Consider the following 21,475-nt stretch of genomic DNA (forward strand, 5'->3'; position numbering starts at 1 on the left):
TCCTATTGATAGACGACACATCCAGGAATTGCAGCCTCTAGCGTCGCTGTCGCTCTAGCATGTGATCTGTAGTGGGCAGCTTGGGGAGTCACGCCGCAAGACTGTTGGCTATAGATGGGAAAGGTGAGGATATTTATATGGTGCATTAGGTTTGTGACGCCAGCCCCCCAGATACACGCAGTATGTACTCTTTTCTTTTTCCACCTTCTGTGCTGCCGCCCATCTACGGCAGTATACACCACGGGCACCCAGTGCCTTGTCCTATTGGTGCGGTGACGTATATTTATATAATGGATTGCACGACCGCGCTGACAGTAGCACTGACCCATGCTTGTTTGATTTGTACTGTGTAATGAGATAAAGTTGAAAGACTGTCTGTTTTTTCTGTGAACCACATGCCTATTTATGTCCCGCAGAACTCCTGAGCTCTTAGTAATACACCACCCTCGCACGGTGACTTTGAAGACCTCCCAGACCGTCTCAACACTGTCAACCGAGTCTTTGTTAGGGGGAAAGAAATCTTCAATGTCTGTCCTCAGTTCTTCACTAAAGACAGTGTCCAAAAGGGCGTCTGGGGCAATCGTAACCCGGCATAGCCACGGTCAGTAGCACCGGACAGTGATCCGATTGAGTCCTGGCCAGATGCTTTGCGACTGTTATACAAGGAGCAAGATCTCTAGACAATAGACAATAATCTATCATCGCCCAGGTCTCCATGTCAGAAGTAAAGTGTGTCCCTGCCCTAACTAAGGGATGCAAATGTCTCCAGCCATCTATAAGTCCTTCGTCCCCAACTATGCCTCTCAACGCTTCCCTCGCCTTAGGATGATATTGGGCCTGTCCATCAGCTCTGTCCAATCCAGGTGTCATGGCCACATTGAAGTCGCCCCCTCATATAAAGTGACGGGAACCAACATCCATTATCACTCCCCACAGTGTCGTAAAGAATTCCGGCGTGTCCACATTGGGAGCATAACAGTTAGCGAATGTGACAGTGTCTCTACCCAATCTACCCCAGAGTACAACATATCTCCCCGCATTATCTATCCGCTGACCTAGAAGTGTAAAAGGTGTCGTGCGATGAATAAGGATGGCTGTGCCTCTGGTGTATGATGAATAATTGGAAAATACTCTGACACCTGCTCATCTGCTAGCAAAGTTAGAAGCAACCCGTGGGGGAATATGCGTTTCCTGCAGCATCACCACATTAGCCTTATGTCTGTCAAAATAAGCTAAAATGTGCCTGCATTTGCGAGCATCCTTAAGGCCTCGTACATTCCAAGATAGCACCGTACATGCACTCGAGGTCAACTCACCCATTGGGAAGGTTCAACATGTATATCCAACTATTATCCATTGTGATCAGATCGATTCCATTCTGCTGCATCAATCAGTTCTATCGAACGTCTCCACTTTTGCTGCTGTACCTCGTGAAAGTCTCGGTTCTCCATAGGCTGCCATGCTTTGGGCATGTCCTTCACACACATCCGCAACATGTGCGCACTCAAATTAAGGCTGTGTGTTCCATCCACATACAAACTGTGCAACCCCTATTCACTCCCCCACATCCCCCCTCCCACTGAAGCAACCCCAACCTGCCAGTATCGTTCCCTCCCCCATCCCACCCATGAACTCCCAGAAACCAAGGGTCATAGTGCACCCTCACTGGAACGTAACAACAATAGTCCATAGGGTAATTCCCGTTGGGGGCTATAACCAGGCGGCAGCACAACAACCCCTCACACCTACAGTGGCGGCATTGCGCAACCACCCCGGGTGATAAAGAGGGGTGCCCAGCGAAGATCTAGTAAGCACCATGGGGACAGTGCAAAACCCCCACCCCCCCGGCAGCCGCCCTCCACATAAGAGTTTTACTCACATAGGGATTCAGAAAAGGGGGTGGTGATGAACAGAGTGTCTGAATTAAGCAGACGACTCTTACCCAGTCCAAAGATCAGGGCTTGATCCATCACCGTTATTTATCTCACTGCACCATCCCAGTTCAGAACCTGGCTATATGCAAATCAGTCTGTCCCTGGCCCAGTGCATCATGGGAACAGGGCAGACTAAACTACCAAGCCAATTCTTCACCAGAAAGGAGACAAGCTACCGGGGACCGGTTTCTGGCATTTCAGCCGTCGTCGGCCCGGCTTGCTTGAATCCTGATGGTGCAGGGAGAAAGGGACTCATGTCTGAGTATACCCTGCCACACCTATAGTGGCCAAAAACGATTCAGAAAAGGGGGGGTGATGAACAGAGTGTCTGAATTAAGCAGACCACTCTTACCCAGTCCAAAGATCAGGGCTTGATCCATCACCGTTATTTATCTCACTGCACCATCCCAGTTCAGAACCTGGCTATATGCAAATCAGTCTGTCCCTGGCCCAGTGCATCATGGGAACAAGGCAGACTAAACTACCAAGCCAATTTTTCACCAGAAAGGAGACAAGCTACCGGGGACCGGTTTCTGGCATTTCAGCCGACGTCGGCCCGGCTTGCTTAAATCCTGATGGTGCAGTGAGAAAGGGACTCATGTCTGAGTATACCCTGCCACACCTATAGTGGCCAAAAATGATTCATAAAAGCGTGTGGTGATGAACAGAGTGTCTGAATTAAGAAGACCACTTTTCCCCAGTCCAAAGATCAGGGCTTGATCTGAATCACTCACAGAGGGGGCCATCAAGACAACAACAGTCGAGTAATACTAGTCAGTTTACTGCTCCTCTTCTTCCATGTTCCCGTGGGCAGCCTCCTCTGGCCCCTCCGTCCCCTCTCCAGGCCTGTTGGAGCGCTTGATGTGCTTGATAAAGTCTTCCACTTGTTGCGGATTAGTGAAGAATTTCTGTCGACCTTGATGCGTGACCCGCAAGCGCGCTGGATAAAGCAGGGCATAGACCACTTGCAAATTTTGAAGTTTGGCCTTTACATCCAGAAACTTACGGCGCTCGTCCTGGACCATCTGCTTAAAGTCAGGATACATAGTGAAGGAATTGCCATAAAATGAGAGCGATTTCGCGCTACGAGCCGCCCGCAAGGCAACATCCCTGTCTCTATAATTCAACAAACAGGCAATGATGGGTCTGGAAGCAGTGCCAGGTTTAGGTCTGGGGCCCAGTGAGCGATGCACCCTCTCCACGATAAATTGGGAAGAGAAGTCCTCCGACCCCACCGCTGACAGCAGGAGCTTTTCCACATATTCCTCCATCCTGCCCGTGTTTGTCGATTCTGGAATACTTAAAATGTGAATGTTATTGCGCCTACTTCTCGCCTCTAAATCCTCATTCTTAGCAGCAATTATTCGCAATAGGTTGTCCAGACGGGAGAGCTGGGAGGTGTGTCGTGCTGTCGTATCGTCTGATTCGGAGATGCGTCGTTCCGCTTCTTTGAGGCGCTCATCATGAACATCCAGCTTCTGAACCACTGCATCCATACGCGACGATATCCTGTCCACCTTAACCGCAATCGTGGCAAACCCCTGGCGGACCTCTCGAAGAACATCTTGTAGATCGCTTGCCGGTTCGGAGGATCCTCCAGTCGCGCCACTGGTTCCCGCCGTGCCTTGTTGGTCCAGCCCAATGCGGGAAGTTCGCTTAGTCGCCTCAAAGGTAAGTTTAGGTTGCTTGGCATCCGTCCTGCCCATGGTCGCAGCAAGGTGCTTTCAGCAGATGACTCGCGCTGCGTTACAGAGGCCTAGTTATCTTCCAGAGATAGGTGTACTGGCGTGGGGTCGCAGGGAGCGGGGGGACCGATTATGTCCTGAAGGTCACCTTCGCTTGGATCGCAGGTCTGGGTGGCGCAAAGTCACCGGCGAGTCCCACAGGCCAGTTGGCAAAGCCCCACACCCCATCGTAGGATCCGCCAGCAAGCAGCCACCGCCTCACATCCGTCTTCCACTGCGATCACTAATGCCCAAGAAGATGGCCGACCAGGCCCAGATACGCTGCTCCCTTCGAGAAGTTCAGTGATACGCACTTACGCTCTCAACAGCAAATCTCACCAGGTCTCACCTTTCCCCAAGAGGGCCACTATCCCAATCCTCATGTAGGGTAGTCCAGATGAAGCAGGGTCACCCCGGGGTCGGCAGTGCAAAATGTCCACACGGCTGCGCCCGGTGCCACTCTCTCCCAACGGAGCGGGAAGCCCCTGCTATCAATCATCAAGAAGCCCCTCAGTCCACTCGGGCCTCAAGCACCAGGCAATTGTGCAGGCACCGCTTCAGCGCTGGCAGGACGAGCTTTACGGGGACCCAGACCAGCACGGGGAGCATCAGAAAAGGCAAGACTTTAGCTCACCTCCGCATGTCCCACCAGTGCTCGTCGTCCGCAGCGTGATGTTGCCAGTAGCAGGGGGAGGCAGCAACAAGGCACCAATATAGTTCACAAGTCGCCAATATAGTGTATCCGGCGATCCACGCCAGTTCCAAGAAGTGCGCGTTGAAAGCGGCCCAAGACCACGCTTGCAGCCGCAGGCTTGCGTAGTTGGCGTGGCCGGCCGTCGTCACTCTCTGCTCCGCAGGTCCATCTCGGTAAAACTTCACGAGCAGCTCCCGACCACACCGCGGCTCCGATGGGTTGAGAACTCTGCTAGAATGTGTAAAAGGGCTGACACTGCCAGAGGGTGCGGGCAAACCTCCCCAATAGTACCGAAAGAAGGATAATTTAACGGATAATCCCGCCGGGCGGCGGAGAGCCTCACTTCAAGGCTACCATTGGCTAGTGCGCCACCTAGCGCCCCAAATCAATGCCATCTTTAAGTAAAGTTGAGTGTTTTTTTATATCTGGGAGTGCGGATTTTTGTAGCCACTCAAGGCACAGTTTTCCTACAATGTAAATTGTTATTATCCCTGGATGTTGTCCCTGGATATATCTTGGATCTGGCCTAGTTACTGTTAACCTGTGTGTCTTGTTCAGGAATCTATCTTGACAGTTATTCGCGTCTGTGGGCCAGATTAACAATTTTTTCCAATCAGGATTAGTTCTGTTTTGTTATAAAATATAATTTACTTCTACCTCCTCATCTGTAGTTCCATTACTATCAAGTGTGGGCTTAGGTATGGACGGTTTGTTTAAGTCTTTTATCTTAGCCAGGCCAAGACAAGATGTCTGTTGAATAGTTTCATTTAAAAACATGATTTGTTCTGGGATGATGCAGGTTCTAAATAAGGCTTCTAAACCTTGCACCTGCCAGTCTTTTGTGCCACAGACAGTTTTTGTCTCAATTAAGCATGGGCGAATTTTGCGAATCTCGCGTTCGCGAATTTTGCGGATTTGCGAACTCGCAATCCGCAAAATCCGCGAATTCTCGCGAATTTGCGGTTTTTTTTTTTTGTGTTCGCGCGGGTTTCTGCCAGTTCGCAAGGGTTTTGTACAATTTCGCGAACGCGAACTTACCAGTCGGGTCGCAAGTTTTGCGAACTTGTTGTTTCTACGTGTCCAGCCTGTTTGGGACACTCTTCTTCATCACTGCCACTCTCTGTCACCACTGCCACTCTCTGACTACTCATGCCACCCTCTGGCCCACCCATGCCACCCTCTGTTTCATCACAGCACCCTCTGGTTGTCCAGTCAGTGTACATTATTGTGGCAAAGCAAAGCACACCTTCCCTGCCTCAAGTGACCTGAATTAATTTGGGGCTGATTAATGTGTCACAGAATATTTTTTTAGCTGGCACCTGCTTCCTTAGTGCTTCCTGATTAGTGATCTTTTGCACTTGCTAAGTGCTTTCATTGTTGCAAAATTAGTTACAACACCTGCCCTGCCCCAACTGACAATAATGAATTAGGGGCTGATTAATGGATTTGAACTTCCAGCCTGGCTCCTGCTTGTCTCCCTTAGCTGTAATTCAGGACCTTTGTGGCATATGTGTAACTATTCTGAGGTTCAGAGCAGGGTCACATAATAGTTGCAAGTAGGCAACTGAACTCTGGAGGGGCCCCTCAGGAAGCACTACAGGAAATGGCTGCTAATGATGAGCCTGAACTTTTGAACCTGGTAAGTAGTTTCAGTTTTGCTAAGATCGTATTTCTGCAATTTAGCGCTTATTCGCAGGGCGCGAAGTTGTACTGGGAAGCCGCGAACTCACGCGAACAGTGCAAGCAAGCCATAAAATCCGCTGCTCGCGGATTTGCGGATTTTGCGGGAGATTCGCGAATCTCGCGGATTGCGAATTTACCGAAAATCCGCAAAATCCGCGAGCGAAACGGATTTTCCGCCCATATTTAGTCTCAATGTTGTCTTTCCAGAATTCAAAACCTAATGTTGACAATCGAGCATAAAAGGCCGCAGAATAAATTTGCTTAGTATTAGTTAACATACTTTTGATTCCTGTCTTATTAACATTTTTAAAGTAAAATGTTTCTGGTTTTGTGACATTAAAGCCTGAGAAGAATGGACATTTTTCATAAAATGTTTTAGAGCTACCCTTTGGTGGCGTTGGACAATGTTTCCATTGATTATAAGTTAAAACATTTCTAGGGTTTGCAGATTTGTGCAAATAATGATTACCATAATGATTAAAACAATACATTTGTTCATAATCTGATGAACCTTCTAAGTATTCATGTTTTGTAAATTTTGCTGACATTTTGAAGTTTGCCATCATGTTATTAACAGTCTCAAAGTTCCAATCATCAGAAAATGTACTGGGTGAAACAAAATCATTCAAGGAAACCTTAAAGTGGTGTGGAATTTTCAACAGCTCGACTGGACCATAAATGTCATAGTCAGTTCTGTCCAATGCTATACCACCTTGCAGGGGAATGGCTGTGATGTTTACTGATGACAGGTCTCTTTGTTCACGATGAGATGATTTGTGTGGCTTCAGGAGCAAGTTGATGTTCTTACTTGCTGTGTCCATTTTACTATATTTTCCGTCTATCAGCTTCCCCAAACTTAAAACAAGAATGAGCCAAATTAAGAGAAAAAGTACACCCAGCACAATCCAAAATTCAAGCCATGGTCAAACTAGATATGTATTTGCAAGCTGGTAAAAAGGTTATTTAACTTGTTCCCTGAAAGTTTTAATAGCTGGCATTGTTTCAGGCTCGCTGGGATCCTCAGAAAAGGTATCAAAATTGATGAAATAGCCAGAGGCAGTTCTGTCAATTGTTGGTATTGCATCCGGATTATTTGAAATCGCTGGAGCTGCTTGGTCCCTTGACATATTAGTATAGTCAGAGACTACATCATTGTAGACGGGAGTTTCTTGACAAACTTTTATTTGGGTCTCAAGAGGCACAAGTTCCATGGCTTTGTTGCATAGTCGTACTTTTCTCATTGCAGATTCTTCAAAGGGGATGAGTCTTTCAATTTGAACCTCTTGGATTGCAGCAAGATTTGGTTGTCTGCTACATCTTTGGAGTCCACTGGGCCTACTACTTATTATCGGCCACATAGGGTGGTTTTACCAGGTCAATTGATACAAACCGGTCCTCCTTTCTTCCAGCTAGGAGCGGCAGTAACACTGTTCTCGATCCGTGGATTGCTAGCACAGGTACTGGTTTTCTGTAATAAAGCCCAAATTCCTTCTCATGCCCTATTTTCTCTCTGACCAGATCCCCAATCTTTGGAATCCAGACAGGTCTTGCTGGGACAGGTAGTTTTTCTTCAGTGGTCGTTGGCTTCTGTATGGTGTTGCTTAGACTTCTTGTTTCATTTAAGTCCTGCAAAACAGCCAAACAATCTTTGATATCAAAGGGTTTTTGTTCTATCACTGAAGTATGACGATCGAGGTCCTCGACCATCATTCTAGTACCAAAAAGGATTTCATATGGAGTGATTCCACCCAGAGAATTTCTTGGCAGGTTGTTAAGACTAGGTTGGACCCTTATTAGATGTTTGACCCACCCGTCACCCGAGCCTAATACCCTAGCTGTTATAGATTGCTTTATGTCACTTTTTTTTCTTTCCACAAACAAAATTCCCTCAGGATGGAATGGAACAGAGTACCGCAATGCAACGCCCAATCTGGCCATGGCCTCCTTGTAAGCTCAAGAGCTAAACGCAGGACTCTGGTCAGAATGTAGCGTATGTGCCGATAAAGACTCGCAAATCTTTTATAACAGTTCGGGCGTCAGCCGAGGGCTGAGGCCACATCCAAATGAATCTTGTCCTTATAGTTGTGGGACCGCATTGGTCCATAAGAACGTCTGAGCGTGGATAGTCCAATGCTGTCTAACAATGGTGTCTGTACTGGGCTGGTTACACTGTAGTTAGGAATCTGGTGGTGCAAATTCGTAAATGTGGGCATTCATCCACGGCCACCAGTAAATCTCTTTTAAATCTAGTAGAGATTTTGAAATCCCTTGATGTATCAGACCCTCTCCCGTATGTGCTTCTTGAATCAAAGCACCTCTCTGATTCCTTTTTGGAATTACCCTATCCCCCACTCCAGGGATTCGAGTAAAGGGAACGGAGTTGGCATCAATTATGTATGAATATTCGAGTGGATAGTTTAGAGGTAACGCTGCACCGCAGCCTTTGCTTATGGCATTGACAGCTAGCATTTTTTCACTGTCTATTTATGTTTTTGAACGAGTGTTTGCAGCTATGGAAGATGTTTGCACAGCTGCCTTTGCCGCTTCATCAGCCAATGAATTCCCTGCAACGTGAACACCATCACGCTGATGACTCAGTGTATGTATCACGTGAGTCTTTTGTAGTTCTTTCTGTAACTGAACTACTTGTTCCCTAAGCAATTTATGCTTGATTGTGCCCCCTTTTGCATCTTTGAAACCGTTTTGAACCCAGGTCTGCAAGTATTCATTGTAAGACTGGATGCAGTAATACGAAGCGCACACTATGAGTGTGAGGAATTTGCAATCAGTATTTTCAAGCGCCATCTTGAAAGCCTCTAGTTCAGCTCACTGGGCTGTACAGTCTCCAAGAGATTGAGTTTTTTTGACCATAGGTCTGAATTTACCATCGCACCAGCGACCTTTAACATTCGCGCATGCAGCACTATAAGCTTGTTTTCCCCCAATTGAGGGCTGTGCTGATCCGTCTGTATAAATTATACATCCGTAATGTTCTAGTGGCAGAATCTCAGTGGGCAAAGGACATTCTTGTTCGTATTGTAGAAATTCTTGAGTCTTCAAGTTGGGGTCAAAAATGTATTCAACATCTATTGCAGCAAGAGAATTAACCCATTGTATCCATCTTGGATGTAAAGCTTTTCCATTCGGAAGGCATGCCTTTGTCACTGTCTCTAAGGCAGGTACAGGTGTAATGACCTTTATGAGTTTTCCCTGCCCGAGGGCTCTCTCTTTTGCTACTGCAGTTTGAACCGCTGTCAGAATTTTTTCTGTTGAAGTGAATTTCATTTCAGTTTGTTTGTACAAGTGTGATTTATAAGATATTGGTAAATTTTCACCTTCATTAAAGTTTAGGTACGTGAATCCGCATCTCCCTGGGATGATTGATTACAAGGTTGCGTACGTTTACACGTGCCGGTAAATGTGTTGTTGCTAACATGTATGTTTGCACTGAACGCAAAATTTCTGTGTGTTTTTTAGTCCAATTAGTTTGTTTGAAATCAGGTTTGATTTATTCGTAGAGACGTTTAACCCTTTCTACCTAGTTCAGAATGTAAGTTCTTCTGAAATTCAGGCATCCTAGAACTGACTGTAAGTCTTTCAGCATTTTTGGAGGTTGGAGCAGCGCACAGTTCTCGAAAAAGTTTGCTTCCAGGCTTTCACCTTCAATTGAAAGTTCGTATCCCAAGAATAGGACGGTGAGATGGGCAATTCTTGATTTCTTACAATTGAATTTGTACCGTTCAGAGGCGAAGCCGAGTATTATGGTGTTCACCCTGTTCAAGTGCCTGTCCAAATCATCATCTGTAGGATAGATGTCGTCGACATAAGATAATGCCTCATCATCATACGTTTGTAGTAACTCTGTTACTCTGGCTGAAAATAATCCAGGACTATTCTTGAATCCCTGGGGGAGACGACAGAAGTGACGGTGTATCCCCATAATAGAGAACGCGGTCAAGTACCTGCTTTCAGGTGCGAAATTTTGACAGAAGAAACCGTTTGAAATATCTAATGTGGTTTTATATTTTTTGCACACAATGTTATTCATCAGTGCTGCACTGTGTGCATTTTGTACAGAAAAAGTTTTGAAACAAGAATTTAAATGTCTGTAGTCCAAAACTTGACGATATGTATTGTCTGTTTTGGAGACAGGAAACAAAGGATTGTTGATGGACGAGGTGCATGTTTCAATCACCCCTTGGTATTCAAGTTGACCTAGGACCTCCCTGACCTGTTTTTTAGCTTCTTGCTTAACTGGATACTGCCTCTGAGCAGTAGGTTGATTTTTTAACTGGATCTTATGGTGAGGAGAGTCCTCATCCCCTCCCACATGATTTTTATATAATACTGGAGCCTGGGCCACAGCCCATTTCCTGAAATAAGTGTATTTTTTATGAATAGGAATATGATTGGAGAAGGCTGGCATAATGATCTCTTCGCCATGTGGGAACTCCCTGACAAATTCAGGTGGCCAGTCTTTTTCAGCCAAAGGATGTCATAACCCTTAGAGAGTTTTTCCCTAAAGAGTGCTTTTATTTTTCTAGTTATGTCCCCCTCTATCCAGAGTGTTACTTCATATAACTTATATGGTACACTAACCCTGGTATCGGCAATTTCAACTTGAATGTATTCATTCAGGTCCATTGTCTCCAGATGATCCTTCAGGATCTTGCGAGCTATGGTAACTTCTGCTGCGCTGTCCAGCATAGTCTGGGCCCACTCCTCATTCTTGAGTTGTGTCCTCAAGATGCTTGGCATGTCTGATTTTTAGACTTGCTACCTTCTTTTTAGTGAATTGAGTTTTCCTATTTTTCTGAACGTGTTGATCGTCTTTGGACTTTACGCGTTCTTCGTGTGTTCTGATTGTCCTCTTCTTTCAGATTTCTGCGAGGAAGTCCGAAAGGTACGAGAGGAACGTGTATCATTATCTTGAAATCTATCAGGTTTTCTCAAATTATCCCTATTTCTGAGGTTATACCTCTTTTCAGAGGGCTCCTTTTGAGGAGACCTACCTCTGAATTGAGAAGCTTCTCTTTAGGAAGTGTCTTTCTAGTATTTTCCCACTTCTTTTTAGGAGTAGTGAGTGTGTTTTTTATAAAAACGTTTTCAGGATTTTCTGTCAGTTCGGGCTTTACTACTTTCCCTCCCAAACTATCTCTACCTAGTTCTTCATGCGATTTTTCTATTATTCTGGCCAGTTCATATGGTTGCTCAGTTACATCAAGTTCTTTTAGTTTTTGGCAGATTGCCACGGATGCTGTTTCACCTTTAATATTAGCTAATATTATAGCTGAGACCTGTTTGACATCCTTCAGTAGTTAATTTTTTTTGTCAAATCTGTTTATTAACATTTTATAGTTTTCAAAGTACATTACGAAGATCAATCAACGTAGCACGGCGTTCCGGTCACGCCTGTTCAACATTCAGGCACCATAAATCAGGACAGAGGAAAAACATGAAGACGCGCAGACAGTGTCTCATAAGTAAAGGGTATGTGCTCTGGGCCTGCCGGTACGTGGAGGGCCTAGCCCGGCAACCTCTAGATTAGTTCATGACTATCTACTGATTTAGTCTTGCACAGTAACATGTTTGTAGGGTGGATCCCTCTGGTATGGACTTGCACCTAGAAATGACATTTATCTACCAATTGTATAGAAACTTAAACAACAGTGGCAAAATCACAGACACATGTTTATGCTGATCCTCCTCCCGCCCCCCCCCCCCTCCCGGGCCCCCCGCACGTGCACCCCATCCACAAGCGGACATGCATCACAGGCCTGCACGTCCAGGGGCTGGTAGACTGCATGACAGATTATCCGGACAGAAGAACAGCCCACGGTACGCTCCAACCCCCAAGAACATCTACCTAGGTCGCTTCCGCATCCGAATCGCCAGTTCCCCCCGGAAGTTGTAAGGCATTGAGCATGCGTTCCCACTGTTCCGCCATAGGTTCTTTTTGGAGCTCTGTTGTTTCCTCCCTCCGTATGGCTATCCGTGCCGCCCGGGCCCACGCCTGAAGGGAAGAGACCCACGCCTGCGCAGCAGGTGGTTCACGCACCTTCCACCGCCTCGTAAGGAGGCGCTTCTCCACCACCAACCCCAGATCTAAGAAGCGGGAAGATGCCTTATCTTTGGGTGATCTCTTGAAGTGGTGTAAGATGTACTCAGGCCTGTTAAAGGGAATGGTGCTGCCCTTGCACGCCCCAAACATCCCACTTATCGCAATCCAGTAAGCACCCAGTCCGGGGCAGTTCCATAAGAGGTGGAGAAGTCTCGCATCCAGTTCATCGCACCTGGGGCAGGACACATCCGAACGGTGGAAGTACCTATTGATGAGCTCAGGTGAGAGGTAGGCTCTATGAACGTTGTATCTGGCGGAAGCGCATATTTCGGGGAATGCGTACCAGGCTTTTTAGAATTCTTTCCCACTCCTTATCAGTCAGCGCCCGTCCCTTGTTTCCCTCTCATTTGCCTCTGAGCGGAGCCAAACTGGTCTCTGTGTGGGCCCTTAGCGATGTGGCAAACCAACGGACCAGGTGCCTACCCCTCCCCATAACGTGAAGATACTGCATGGTTAAATGTTGTTCAGGCTCTGTCGCCATGTCTCCCCATCTAGCCGTCATCTTTGCTATGAGGGAGCGATGCAGTAGGAACCCCCCAGGAGGTAGCCCGTTCTCGGATACCAGCCTCTCATATGCCACTAGTGCTCCATCTCTGAAAAGGTCGTCCACTGTCTAGACATCAGCCTCTCTACACTGCTCCAGCACGGGGCGCTTGAGAACCCCCCCACCCCCTGGAGAGCCCTCCATGGGTATAGCAGGGGCGGATGGGAGCACCTTTCATGTGAGGAACAGGGCTCTATGAAAGCATTTATACGTCACTGCCAGCAGCGGTGGAGTGGGCCTCTCAGGCGCCGTCAATGGGTGGAAGAGCTTGGTGACGCGGCACAAAGAGTATGGTGGCTCAATCGTAGCAGTGTCTTCCCTACCCTTATCTACCAGCCAATGGGAAATCCAATGAAGCTGCACTGCCAGATAGTAGTGCTCAAAGCAAGGGGCGGCCAGCCCTCCCCTCTCCGTCGACAGAAACAGTTTCGTCAACGCTAGCTGGTGCCGGGACGTACCCCAGATGAAGTCCCGCAGGACCGTATTGAGCTTTGAGAAGAAGGAGGCCGTGATGAACAGGAGCAAATTGACAAAATACTACAGGAGCCTGGGAAGCATGACCATTTTGGCAAGGGCCATTCTGCCTGTGATGGCCAGCGGACGCGTGGACCAGAAGCCTATCTGGGATCTGAGCGCTGCCAACGCCCGCCCCAGTTTTCCGTCGAACAGGTCAGCTGGCTGTCGATAGATGTGGATCCCCAGATATTTAAAGGTATTAGCCCTCCATTGGACTCTCGTGCCCCCCAGGCAGTACTCCGGGTCTTCTAACCCGCTATCAAACGCGTATAAACAGGATATGCCCTCATTCACCCGGAGTCCCGAGACTTCTGCGAACGTACTCAGCAGCTGGGCCAGTTGCTACGGTATACAACTCACGTCTCACACAAATACCAGCAGGTCGTCAGTGTAAAGCGAAACCTGATGTATTGCATCTCCCAGAGGGATTCCCGAACCTAAAGTCTGCTGCATTGCCGCTGCCAAAGGTTCTATCACCAACGCAAATAGTGGGGGGGACAGGGGACAACCTTGCATGGTGCCCCTGCCCACCGCCACCGCTTCAGAAATGTAGGGGCCCAGTCGCACACGGACTACAGGGTTTTTGTAAAGAAGGTCGACCATTTGTACGAAGTCTACGACAAACTTGTAGCGCATCAGCACCTCGGCCATATATCCCCATTCCAGGCAGTCAAAAGCCTTTTCCAAGTCGAGCATTAGGCATCCCGCCCTGGGCCATTCCTTCGCTGCCTCCGTCGCTACTCTAAAGAACCTCCTGAGGTTCAAGGTTGTGGACCGCGCCGGCACAAACCTGTTTTGGTCAGAGTGTATAAGGTGTGGAACCACCAGCGCTAGCCTCTCAGCAAGCAACTTTGCAAGGATTTTATAGTCAACATTAAGCATTGCGAACGGCCTGTATGAACCCAGCGCTGTTGGGTCTCTATCTAGCTTAGGCAATGAGACCAGGAATGCCTCCCCCATGGACGGTGGAAACGAGCCCTCATCAATTGCTGTGTTGTACATGTGAAGAAGTAATGGCGCCATGATTTCCCTGTAGGCCTTATAGTATTCGGCAGGCAGGCCATCTGACCCCTGGGTCTTCCCAGTCGCCAGAGCCTGAATCGCATCTCTCACTTCCTCCAGGGTGAGGGGGGTGTTAAGGGTGCCCTTGTGTTCCTCCGAGACCACAGGCAGGGTGACCAAATCTAGAAAGTTTTCTAGTGCATGTCTGGGACCGGTTCCGCGGGCCCTATAGTGCTGCGTGTAGTGACTGACCAAGGCACAGTGGATTTCATGCTGCGTATACACCACCTCCCCCTCCGCAGTGCGAAGAGCTCCTATTGGGGCACCGCAGCTTTCTCTCTGTATCAGCCAGGCTAGCAGTCGGCCAACCCTATCCGCCCTGGCGTGTGTTCTAGCTGTGTGCGCCGCATAATTGTGGCACCTCAACTGCTCCATAAGAGCTGCATGTCTAGCGCGCAGGTCACTCAGTGTGCGCAAGTGTTCCACCATCCCTTCGCCCTCCCTCTCGTATTGCAGGAGCTCATTTTCCAGATGCGTTAGGGAAGCGGACAGTGTTTTGCGTATGTTCCATGAGGCCCCCATGCAGTGCCCCTGGATGGCTATTTTGTGTGCATCCCATTCCACTAGCAGCGCTACTTGCAGACCCCTCGTTAACTTCTAAGTAGTCAAGGACAGCCGTGCACAGCGAGGAACGGAACTCGGGATCCTCAAGCAGAGCCGGCTGTAGCCTCCACGTAGGCACAGGCGAGCGGTCTGCCTCCCAACTAAGTCAAAACCATAGGGGGTTATGATCAGAATGTGTTCTCCCCAGGTACTCCGACTCGGCAAATAGAGGGAGCAGCGATTGGGTGCCAATTATCCGGTCCAACCGGACATGTAGATCATGAACTGAGGAGTAATAGGAGTACACTCTGTCCGTGGGATGCTGCACGCGCCATAGGTCTTGTACTTTCCAGTGTGTGAGCCAATCTCTAAGTGCTTGCGCATTGAAAGTCACCGCTGCAGCTCGGAATGGGGGGAATGAACGGTCCAGCCTCACGTCCAGTACCATGTTAAAGTCCCCTCCTAGGAACCAGGGGAGGCCACCATATGGGTGAAGGCCCTGATTCAAATTTGCTAGGAAGGAGGGCTGGTCCGTGTTTGGGGCATAAAGGGATCCTAACAGGACTTCCTGGCTGTTCAACCTTCCCCGCAGCAGACAATACTTTCCCTCTACATCCACTTTCACGTCCTTGCAAATGATGGGGACACCTGCTCTCACCCACATCAATGTGCCGCGCTTGTGTGCAGAGAAGGTTATGCCATGGAGTTTTCCCCGCCAGTGCATTCGGAGCCTTTCAAGTTTGACCTGTGTCATGTGCGTCTCCTGAAGAATGGCAATCCCCACCCATGACGTTGCAGGTAGGAGAAGACTGAGTAGCGCCTTGACGGTGTGTGCATACCGCGGATATTCCAAGTCAGTATGTTAGTGTGTGCCATGTGCCAGCATGTGTCACGCCTGCGCAGTGCCAGGGAAGCGCCCCCGGGGGGGCCAGTGGACAGCATCTGGGGGGGAATATCAGTCTACCGCATATTAAACATAAAAACAATTAAAAACATTGTAACTAAAAGGGCGAGGCCCCGATAGGGCGTAAGTCCAAACTTCAACAAGATCCACCCTCCAAAGAATGTGGTAGGTCAGCGCAGTGGCTGTCTGGGAGGGTGTGATGCCAACAGCCGAAACATTTCCCACCCCAATCGCAGACTCCCAAGCTATCAAGAAGCGCAAGAGGGATCTAGCGCAAGCAAGCCTATAGGGCCAGTGCGGGTCATCAGCAGCGGAGCCCAGGAACGGGGTAAATGCCTAGCGCCTTCCGCTGCAGGTCAGTAGCTGCTCCCACATGTCTTTGACTAAATACCATTGTACAACAGCACGTGCATACATGTCAGAAACCCCCCTCCCTCCGGGCGTAACACCATGTACATCGCTAGTACAGAAAGGATACAATAAACAGCGTACTCAGAGGCAGGGGTCCCTATTGGACCGTTATAATCTACTGTTCAGTCACATGAGTTGGTCGGCTGTTTGGAGTGTCACCACTGGCATGTTCATGTCCTCAGAGAGCATCGTGGATGGGGATGATGAGCTACTGGTTTCCGGATCTCTATGCAGCTGTGAGTCCATGCGGTCGGCATCATTAACCACTCCCAAGATCGCAACCGCATCAAGTGCTTCCTGTCTTTCCAGTCTCATTTTCTCTGGGCTAGGTGCAGGTGGGGCCGGACCTCGACGGCCCCCTCTCCTCCTGCGTCTCCTTGAGCGCTGCTCCTGCCACCCGCCATCTTCTGAGCCCATAGGCCGCGCTCCCATCCACTGACCCGTCTCTTCCAACCAGTCCCAGACCTCTGATGGGGCATCGAAGAATCGGGCGCCGTCCTTCGAGATCACGGAAAGACGAGAGGGGAACAACAAGGAGTAAGGCAACTCGAGCTCCCTCAGCTTCCTCTTCACAGACATGTACGTGTTCCTCTGCCTCTGTACTGCTGCCGTGTAGTCTGGAAAGAGCATCACGCGACTGTTTCTCACTGCAAGTTCTTCTAGTTTTCTAGTCTCACGTAGTACCATATCTCGATCGCGGTAATTGAGGAGCTTAAAGAGGAACGGGCGAGGTCGGGCTCCAGGTCTGGGCACCCTGTGCGCTCTTTCGACTGCGAAGTGTGGGGACAGCACCCCGCGGGCAAGATCTCCTGCAACCAGTTTTCAGTGAACCACTCCGGGTCTTTCCCTTCTTCGCCCTCCGGCAGGCCAACCACCCGTACATTATTGTGCCGGGAGCGCCCTTCCGCATCCTCAACGCGATCCTCTAACGCATGCATTCTGTCCATGATATCCTGGAGTGCCGAAGTATGTGTTTGCACCACAGGTTGCAGTTCCTGAAGTGACTGACGTTGTGCGGTAACCAACTCTGACAGCTTGCGGTGGTTAGCATGTAGGAGAGTAAAGTCTGAGGTTACCTTATCGATCCGGGCCTCCAGCAACGCTTTAGTTTGCTCCAGGGTGTTGCCAATGCATTCCACCGCCGCCCTACACAGTATCCATCTTAGCAGCTAGGACAGCGGTCGGTCCCATGTTTCCACTCTGGTGCCCGCGGGGCGAGCCAGGATCTTCGGTCGCCTGCTGCCTTTGCTGAGACTTGTCCCTGAGCCTGCCCATTGCCAGTTGTTGCGCGGTATGCATCCACGCTGGTCACCAACAACCAGTCACTCTGCAGCAGGCCACCCCTCAAAGGCTAGGAGAGCGGTCGCCTCGCCCAATCCTCCGCGGTTCCGACAGCAGTGTGAGGTCGCCTTTCCCCGCCCGGCGACTACGCAACAGTGTCTTGGCATCAAGTAGCTCCTGGTGGCCCAGTAAGTGTCACAATCAGCAGCCCCGCTTCGTCACCTTGTCGCAAGGAGGGACACCCCTATCTCTCCTATGTCTCCTCGCCAGCAAACTGTGCTCTCTCTTCTTTCCTATGAAAAACGACACAGGGTTGTGATTTTAAACCAGTAAGGCTGAGCCAAAATTATGCAAAGAACAACACAAAATGGCAGTACTGGACAACACTAAGTAATTTTATAGTGACCTATATGAATTAAACATAACGGTCCATTTTTTAATTTACGTCACTAGTTTTATTTATTTATTTATAACACTAGTGGAACGAAGGGTTATTTTCATGAGTAAACACCACAATTTTTATGTGCATGTACAAATATACAATATAACATTACAACTAGATCAAAAATTTACAGAGAAATTTACAAAATTTACAACACATCCACACTTTCACTCTGGCCAAAACCTTTCATCCATCAACAATCATACCACAAAGCAAAAAATACTTAGGGGCTAATGTCAAAAAATATAAATTCTATATACATATATGCAATTTCACATCCTAAAAATGATAATTAATGTGATGAGTACACTTTCAGGGATATTAATCCTGTTTAATGAACACTATTTTTAGTATAATTCAAATTTGACAGAAGGACCCATAAACAGGTCGACGCGTTTCGAACTCCCAAATGCCGAGTTCTCCTCAGAACCAACAATCTACAAAAACACATTAGGTTAAAAAAACAATTCTCTAGCTCCCAGTAACACCTTCTGTAAATAGCCTCTTGCCATACCTTATTATTAGAAACACAGCTAAGCAGATGGTATTTAAGACGATGGACAATTCTGAGTAGAGAGGACATGACAAACATTTTAGATTTGATCACCCTCAAACTTGTTGATCACATTTAGTCTCTTATTATGTCAAACACACTAGTGTTATAAATAAATAAATAAAACTAGTGACGTAAATCAAAAAATGGACCGTTATGTTTAATTCATATAGGTCGCCTTTAAAATTACTTAGTGTTGTCCAGTACTGGCAGTTTGTGTTGTTTGCTCTTTTCTTTCCAGCGTCTCTGTGCAGTGCGGCCTTGGTGTCTCAGATGGGAGAATCTAACCTGCTCAGTCCAGTCCAGTCTTAGACTCTTGATGCCTCCCTTGCTCATGGCGCGGACCGCGCTGCAGGAGGTTCCTCCTCGACTGCGAAGGCGGGAGCAATGGCCCCTGTCCTAAGATGGCGTCCAGTCCTCCGCGTAACTGGCCTCAGTTTCGCAACCCTCTTGTACCAATGCCCGGGAGTCGTTGGAGCGCGGCGCAGTTACTAGCACTGTCTGCAGCGGGCCACCTCCTCCGTCGCCATGCTTGGCTTGTTGTAGCGACCCGACCTTTCAGTTATCCAACAGCCACCCCCTCATGACCAGAGCGCAGCGGTGGTGCACTTGAAATTGTCAAAGCAAAATGGCCCAGCTGCCCGTCCCGTAGCCTCCGCTGTGCCAATTTTAATAGCTATGGCGCTCATAGAAGTTCGCTCCGCTGGGAGGTTGGCCCAATCCCTAGTGCCAGTCCAAGCCCCTCACCAGCTCTGTCACACAGTACCAGCACGACCTCCAGTGCCTCCTTGCCAACAAGCTGGCAAACGTATTGCCGTTAAAGTGCCTCAGTGGGCAGTTGTATCTATGGTATTGCTGAGTGCTTCCAATCACTTGGTTGCAAATCCCTTTTGGGGCACTCCTTTTATGATCAATAAAGTTTCAAACGTTCACTTCAACATACATTTTATTCATTCATTGTTACTTTCAATTGCATATATGTTGTAACTATGCCCATTCACTAGTGAGGCTGCTTTCCCCCTGAAAAGGCTCAATGATGGGGTAGTTCTATCAGTGAGTGGCCGCTCAATGGAAGGCCGGACTCTGAGGGTGTCTCCTCGCCCAGCACCAAGACCCCAACAGGCCTCTGCTCTCTGCCGCCCGTCCTGCCTCTGTAGGCCTCCAAACACTGCCACAGCCGCTCCAGGCACCTCAAGGCGGCTCCTCTCCCCGTATGGCAGCATCTCTGCGGGGCTTTCCCAGTCCACCCAGGGTCCCGCTCCTCACCGTTCAGTAGCGTTGGCCTGTGCAGCAGTCCCTCTTCCCCCGCAGGTCGGCCGCGCCACAGTCCAGCAAACCCACGGAGCTCCGCGGGCCTCAGATGTCGAAGGGGCAGCGTTGCTGGGTTCTGGGCCCGCCGCACCTTCCGTCCACCCACTCACAGGCGCAGGTCCCTGTTTCTCCACCGCTGGGGCAGCGCCGCCCTCCCAGGCTCAGCTCCGGTCCTCACTCTGGTCTTCTTTCTCCGTCAGCGGCCTCCAGCAGCGCTGGGTCACGGAGCCCACCAGTCCTGCAGGCGATGCTCCTCCACCGAGATTGCAGGGCGCCCAGGTTGAAAGTGGCGCCCGGCACCTCACTTCACGCCGGCGGCAGCTCTAGGCATTTCCAGCGGTCACCTGGCCCCGGGGCAGTTTCGAAACTTTCCGCTACGAGGCCGCGCCGCCTCAGTGCTCCGTCTAACTCCGCCGCTGCAGCTCCAAGCTTCAGTCTTTTGGGCTTCCCGGGCTCTGCACTGCTTCCCTGCACCTGCTCCGCAATTCACAGGCACAGGGAAACCTCTAAAGTATAATATTCAGGAGAACAAAGGGGTCCAAGGACGGAGCTCTTGCAGGACACGTCCGCCATGTTGGCTGTCTAGCCACGCCCCATCCTTCAATAACTTCATACTGAGATTTAAAGCAGGCTCTGTCCTGTATTCATTTTGAATCTGTTTCAGGACGTCTGGTATTACCGTCATAGATGGAACACCATGTGGTTTGTGTAGATTGCAGCAAAGACTGTATCCCAAGTGTCACAGTCCTCCAGATTGTTAGAATCCTGTGTTTCTCATGAGGTGTACTATCTGAAAATACTGCCTCGATCTGAGTAATTTTTTGAGCTAATCAGAATGGAATTTGTTCCTTTTTTGTGGGTAATTTACCAATGACTGATTGTCTGTGTCTGTGGTGTAATTTTGTTTGTGTTTCCTTGATGAAGGGTTTGCTGTGGAATTCTGATAGTCGGTTGGACTGTTAGAGTCTGCATGACATATTGAACCAATTGTTTATCTATTTTAATTAATTTTTTTAGCTGAGCTAACAATTCTACATTTGAAATTCTTTCAATGTCAGGATATGGTGTATAGCTGGTTAGTACCGGCCATGTCGTTCCTGGTCTACCCAGTGGACTGAGCCTGGTAATGTGATTTTGATGTTGTAGGGCGCCTTTAAACCAGAGCTGATGCTTTGGTAAGTTAGTGGAATTTCAATGCCCTGGAAAGGAACGCATTCCGCTGGAGGTTCCTCTATCTTGTAGAAGTGGAACACATGTGTTCTTGGATTTGCTTCAGGGAAGATAATCTATGAATATAATACCTGTGTCTGTCGATATTCGTGTACCTCTATGACAAATATTACCCTACCACCTCTCGATGATAGGCCATTTTCTAAAAGCTTTATAGCTAATGTTTTCCGTACATTTTCCGGGATGATTATAGCATCCGCATCGTCTTGTTCGAAACCTGTAACGTCTAAACCCGATCGGGTTGTAGATGCTGCAGTTCCACTGGCCCCGGGATTATCCTCGTCGGCCATTTTGTTGACTGGAATTTTGCAGAGCAAGTATTAAGGAAACAAGGAGGCGCTAGGGGGCGCACAGCGGAATGGCTGCCTAGGCGCGCAGCTCCGCCGGGCGGATTGCAACCTTGCCGATCTCCAGCGGATAGACAGACCAAACACCGGTAGAAAATACATCGTCCTGCGGGGGAGAGTTCAGGGCACCCGCCGGTTGCCATGGAACGAGTCTAGCTGCGCTGCCCCTGCGGCT

At 48.9% G+C, this 21,475-nt stretch overlaps 1 protein-coding gene across 1 annotated transcript in view; it reads left to right on the forward strand.

Annotated features, from left to right (window-relative positions):
• The window catches only part of LOC147683096 (zinc metalloproteinase-disintegrin-like cobrin), a 2,407,169-nt gene that overhangs the window by 1,666,609 nt on the left and 719,085 nt on the right, over positions 1–21,475 (forward strand). The gene's annotated exons all lie outside the window — the stretch shown is intronic.

The sequence above is a fragment of the Lissotriton vulgaris genome, chromosome 11 (assembly GCF_964263255.1).
Source record: "Lissotriton vulgaris chromosome 11, aLisVul1.2, whole genome shotgun sequence".
In the NCBI taxonomy this organism is placed as follows: Eukaryota; Metazoa; Chordata; class Amphibia; order Caudata; family Salamandridae; genus Lissotriton; species Lissotriton vulgaris.